This window comes from Prinia subflava, chromosome 6 (genome assembly GCF_021018805.1).
Source record: "Prinia subflava isolate CZ2003 ecotype Zambia chromosome 6, Cam_Psub_1.2, whole genome shotgun sequence".
In the NCBI taxonomy this organism is placed as follows: domain Eukaryota; kingdom Metazoa; phylum Chordata; class Aves; order Passeriformes; family Cisticolidae; genus Prinia; species Prinia subflava.
This window is the reverse complement of record NC_086252.1, coordinates 11,020,749-11,026,907: the sequence shown is the minus strand read 5'-3', so window position 1 is coordinate 11,026,907 and position 6,159 is coordinate 11,020,749.

The following is a 6,159-nucleotide window of genomic DNA, read 5'->3' as shown; positions in this document are numbered from 1 at the left end:
TCTCATCTATATTTTAGTGTGTTGAGATATTTAAATTGGTTTCCTTCACAGACCTTCATTCTGTGAGGTTCTAGTCTAGCATTTCCTTGTTGTAAGGGAATGAACTGTAGTGCACAGCATGTTTTATATCTAGCTATAAAGCAACGTGGACTACAGGCTGTTAGGCTGATTTGTTTCCATTAGCTTGCATCCAGCAGATCTGAACTTATTCCAGAGTTCCAGCATTCCTCCAAAAATAACGTTACTGATACCCTCTGTCACACTGTTCTCCCTACACAGCTCTGAGCCACATAATATCTCTAATGCCAGGGAAAATGCCACTCCCTTTGGATTATGAGCTAAACCCTAATATCAGAGAGAAACACAAACTACCACAAACAGTTCTGGTCCCTCCTTGCTGGCAACTGCAGATTGGTCACTGTGTGCTTCTAATTAAACAACTCTTCTAATGAAATGCAACTTCAGAAATTGCTTTTCATTCTTTCTGTGACATGAAAAATTAAATCTTTTGCTTGCATTTGGTCTGTGTGGAAAATATAGTTGAGTTTGAGGAAGGAATTTTCTATCAAAACATTCCCAGATCTTACCTGGGTCTTAAGAACTGGTGTTGGACTCTTCCTGCTTAAGCATAGGCCCTTTATTCTTCTCTGCACATTGAGAAGGGGTGAATATGGATTCCAAATTTTGCTTGCTGCAATGTTCTTCACTTTCAAGACTGCAACCTTGGACAACTGACCCAGTGGTTTCTTTCAAAAATTACTCTGTTTCAGCTGATAGATTTCAACACTGCTGACATACATCTATTAGTGTCCCACTGGCTACCCTAATACTAGACAGAAATGAAGATTATGCAGGTATTGTGAAGTGAAAAGACCAAGGACATGGAATCTTCCTGTATTAAAATAATGATGATTTCCTGTTGCAACTGAGATTAAAAATTGGTATTCTATATTAGTGCGACAGTTCAATAAATTTAATCTTGAGGATGCAAGTGAGAAAGAGACTTCAGAACTGGGGATTATAGGTAACTAATTGCTGTAGTTTATATAATAAAGTGGTGTGTAAAGAGAGGTTGGTGTAGTGTCCGTTTGAACTCTAAATTATATCTTTTTAGTGATTGTGACTAATTAGATGAATACAGCTTACACAATTACCTGGTATTTCACTCACAGGGGTATGGGGGGGTCTTTCAATGTAACAGGAATCCTACCACCTGGACACCATTTGCTGAATTCTTTAAAGGTCAGGCATACTACACAATGTAAGTGGAAAATTTCAGTTCATGTTTCCCCTAAAAGATTAATAACATAAAAGATTAAAGATATTTATATACCCATAAATCAAATAGGACTGAGAACAGAAAATTTGCATACAGAGCTTTCCTCGTGTTAATCTGGTTTTGCTCATCCTTCTTTTTCCTCATTTCTTTTTCCTCTTTTTTTTTTCCTAGTACTTCAGTATGAGTTGGTACAGAGTGTCTGTTGTGGTAGAATCTAGACTACACAGCCAAGCCTCCAGCTCTGTAGTGTGGTGAGTTGTCTCATGTGGGGGGGTTTTTTGTTGGTTTTATTTTTTATGGTTTTGGGTTTTTTTCTGTTGGAAAGCTTAAAGCAGAATCAGATAACTTGGTGTTTTCCAGGGAAGAAGAACAGGAGATAAAAGTAAAAACCCCAAATAGCAAAGCAACACAGATCTCTCTGTGTTATGTGATACAAGGCAGTAGACTTACCTGGTTTCTACATTGAGCACTGGCTTATGTGACAAGTAGCTGAAAATTTTGTTGCAGTCTCTTGTCAGGAATGGTAAAGGTGAGTATGTATTTTTCACAGGCAGGCCACTAACATGTTGCTTTAAGAACTGAAGTGAGGCTAATACTTTGTACTATCAGTGAAATCTTTCTTTTTTGCAGAGATACATTTCTAGACTGCCATAACTAGAAAGGGGTTGACCCTGTTTAGCCTGTCTAGTTGTCACCTGCCTTAATTCCTCCCCTGTTTTAAATACCTAGTACTAATTACATGGACATCTGCAAGAGAGGTGCTTGCTCAGACCAGCTGTAAGGACACCTTAATATATGAGTGTTTATTCCTTTTTGAGTAACACAGCAGAAGGCTGTAATAATTATAATTCCAGCTTTAAATTAACGGTTTCCTATTGTATCATATGTCTAAGCCTTGCTGTGCATTGACTACATGGCTGCAGAAGTATAATCAAGAAGTATTTGAAATGAGAGTGGATAAGTGGAGGTGCTTCTGAGGCCTCCTCTTTGCCCCTCTCTGCCCTTATCAGTGGATTGATCACTCTGTTTCATTTCACACTGTCCCCAGGTCACCTCCTATCCCATGTAAATATTAAACAAGTAGGTCTAGGAAGAAAAATAGCTGAATGGGATAAAAAGTATCACCCTTGGGAAAAATAATAGAATAAACCTACCTTGTGAAAAATAATTATACTAAAACAGAAGGAAGAAGACTTGGAGTGGGCAATGACAGGGAGCTTGAAACATCTGAGATGATCACCCCCAGTCTCCTGCTGGGGCCAGTCTGCCCTTCCATTTCAAATTCACACAGCTCTGTATGTTTGTGCTTGTTTCCCCCCCAGCAGACACTCATAATGATATTTATACATCACTCTAACCTGACTCCCACTGATCTGTAAGGGGGAAGAATGTGCAGCAAGATGTTCACATGCTGCTGTTAGAGGATAGGCAACAGGTAGAGACCAGAGTCATGCCAGGGATCTGGGGTTATTAGAAATGGTTACGGATAACAAATACATCTTCTGCTATCAGTTCTGTCCTTCATCCATGCTCAGCAGTGGCAAACAAACACTGCAGAGGAATATGCTGACTGTATGTACTTGGTTTCCTTCATGAGGCAGGAGCCAAACATATGCCTAGGAACAATTGCACCCTCCATCTGTGAGTGATCATCATGCTTAAATACAGCAGCAGACATGACTCTGGAGGGAAAAACAGCAGAACCCTTCTCCTGCCTCTGCTGCTCAACAGTGCAGGCAGAGCAGGAGCAGGGAGGAGGGTGGCAGTGCAGACTTTTGGCTGTCTTAAAGTGACCACATCCTGTTAGGCTGCAGAATCATCAGACTAATGCAGATATCTGTCTGTTTGAGATGCAGGAGGGTTTATAGGGATTCAGCAGATAATTTGCAGACCTGTTTGCATTGCTGCAGGAGGAACAGAGTGCAGGGAGAACTCCTGAACTTGCTCTTTTGTGTAGGCTGTTCACCCATTTCCCACCCATGTCCCAGCTCACTACAGCATGTTTATACAGTAAAATTATTTCAACAAGATTGCCTTCTTCCCTGATAACCGCATGGGAAGTGCATAATTCTTAACACTGTGGTGGCAGAGTAATCCTCAGAGCAGTAGCCAGTGGCCTTCACCTGAAATCCTTGCCCAGCTGATGCCTTGAGACTTAAGGCTGTCAGAGGGTGTTCCTCACAAAGCGAGAGAATTTCCTTCTGCAGGCAGCAAGCCAAGCAGCACGAGGAAGAAGCACCATGCAGGAACGCTGTGGCATGAGAGAGAATTAATGGTGAGTCTCTCAAGGCCTAAACCCATACCCAAACCAAGACTTGCATTATTACCCCATATGAAAATGACATGTGAGATCTTAACCCAAGGCTGATTGTTTATGATGATGATGGAGTTCTGTTGAAGTCACATGCCTGGATCTAAGTGTGCCTGGGAGTTTTTTGAGCCCAAATGGGTATAAGAATACTAAGAGGCTTTCCTGACACAAAATCTAAGTGAGGAAGTGTCTCATATGCATATGACTGCTGATAGCAAATGCCTAAACAATCCAGTTTAGCTGGTAAAATGAAGGAACTTTGGTTTTTCTGAGGACAAGATGAAAAGGTAAAAAAAGAAAAGGTAGACTTCTGTGATACTGGGCCAGTACACTACAGAACAGAATTGTGTTGTGGCCAAAAGATCACTAAGTATGGGCAACTGCAACATATTTGGGGCAGTTCTGTTCTTCCTTTCTGTTGGACAGAAACGCTTAAGTGCTAAAATTCAAATTTTCATGCTCCTATTTTGCTTTTGCAAATATGAAATAGGGGCTTGTGTTTCACAGAATACTTCAACTGGTTGTACAGAACTCTCTTAGGACTGGGTGTGGGTCAGCAAGGAACAAATGCACCTGCTGCCCTTAGAGGGTTTCTTTCCACTTCCCTGTCAGAGGCCCAGTGTAGCCCTAGGGCTTTTTCCTTTCCAAATACAGGTTTAATCCAAGTTGACAGTATCTGGCAAGCTCAAGTGTATTCTCATTAAGGATGTTGCACACTTGTTTTGATGGTACTTGTTGATGTCTCAGTATGGAAAGTGAGCATTAGTGCTACAGGTTTGAGAGTTGCAGGTATAACCATTATTCGAAAAGTTAGCTAATGGCTGTATGACCCTTCTTCAAAAAAAGGGCAGGTGTGCATATGGCATCATTTCACATGAAAATGTGTCATTGAATTAGTTATGTACCAGCCTGGTCTAAGAAGTTGAGTAAAATAGCTCAGAAAAGCTTTTGTTGATTGTGCATGGCTGGAACATAGTTGTTTGTGCTATTTTGTGAGCAGGAGAGGAGGACATTGTAGTTTCAGAGAATTCTTGGACTCCTTTACTGTGTGGGTAATGACTGTAACACTGTGACTACTCTTGGCAATTCACGCCAATGACCCTTTAAATGGAAAGTGTAAATAAAATTGTAGGGCCCTCTGTAAAGTGAGAGCTGTCCGGTTCATATGGGATGTGAACACTTTCTGCAGTCCTGCATGTCCCTGGGGGCCTTTCCAAGGAGTGGCATTGTAGGTGGTTGTTCCTCCTAGACCATCCTGTGGGGCCCGGCCAAGAGGAGCTGGCATGAGACTGCTTGTTGGGAACAAAAAACTTGAGAAAAATACTATAACACTGTCATGACCCATCTCCTCCATGAGCACTAGCTCACATCTAGCCCAGTTATTGGCTCCCAAGAGCTGGGCTCCTGCATCAGCAGGTTTCCATTCAAATGATTTGTCCCCCGGACAGGAGAGTGTTGGAAGTCCCAAAGAAGGTACAAGGATTTGTACCAGATTTTTGGGTCAGAAAGTGAGGGGAGCAAAGATCAAATCTGAAAAATCATTTTCCTTATATATGCACCAAGTTTAACTGCAGGGAGAAGGCTGTATTGAATGCTAGGTCATTGGAAATAGGTCTTTATAACAAAACAGATCTTTCCTTGTAACACTGAAAGTTCCCCCCATTTTCCCCTCTTTATTGTTCTTTTTTGCTTGCTTTCAGCTGGGAGCTAACTTCTGCTTACTTCTGACATCAGTGTGGTGAGCCTGTTTTCCAACAGAGCCTGGGAGTGGACTGTCAAAGCAGAATTTCTGGTCTGAATTGGTGGGACACAGAAAGTACTGGATTGTCTTACTGTTTTGTTGTTTTGGTTTTTTTTTCCCTTGAAAAGACTGATTTCCATTAACACTATTTTACCCTTTAAAATAGTTGGAGTCAAAATGTGTTGTAAATTATGTTATATTTTTAATCCTCAATTATAATGATGCCTCAAAAGCCTGAAATCAACATCTGCTTCTTAGTTGGATTGGTTTTCTTGCATGGAAGACACTTCCCCCCCTTTTTTTTTTTTTTAACTACTTAGAGTCACCTCATTCTGTAATTAAGGTTTGAAAAGCCATAAATCACTGTCATACTGGATGTGTTGCAGTGTATGGGAGTTTCTTACTGCAGAATTTAACTTGTGAGAAAATACCTGGCCTTTGTGTGGCTTGGAGGAGGGGAAGAGGGAGTCTTCAGTCCTTTGCTCTTCAGTTACACGTCCTTGGAAAAAATGTAATTACCCTCATTACCTTCAGCATGTGTGTAACTCCTGTTGCTGTGCGTTGTGCCAATGATTTTAATCAAATCACATGCTTCAGGGATTTAGCTTGTCAACTCTGAGGGGTAAGAAAGAAAGTATATTTACCCCTTCATATTTTTCTTCTTTTTCTCTTCCCCCCTTTCCAGCCCCTGGCCTTGCATGCTTGGCTGTGCGCTGGTGCTCCTGTCACACTGACAGCCAGTGCTAGGGTGTAACTGAAGTTTCCTCCAGGTCAGCTCATCAGGAACAGTGGATGATGTTCACTTTCCTCTACAGCATGAGGAAGAGA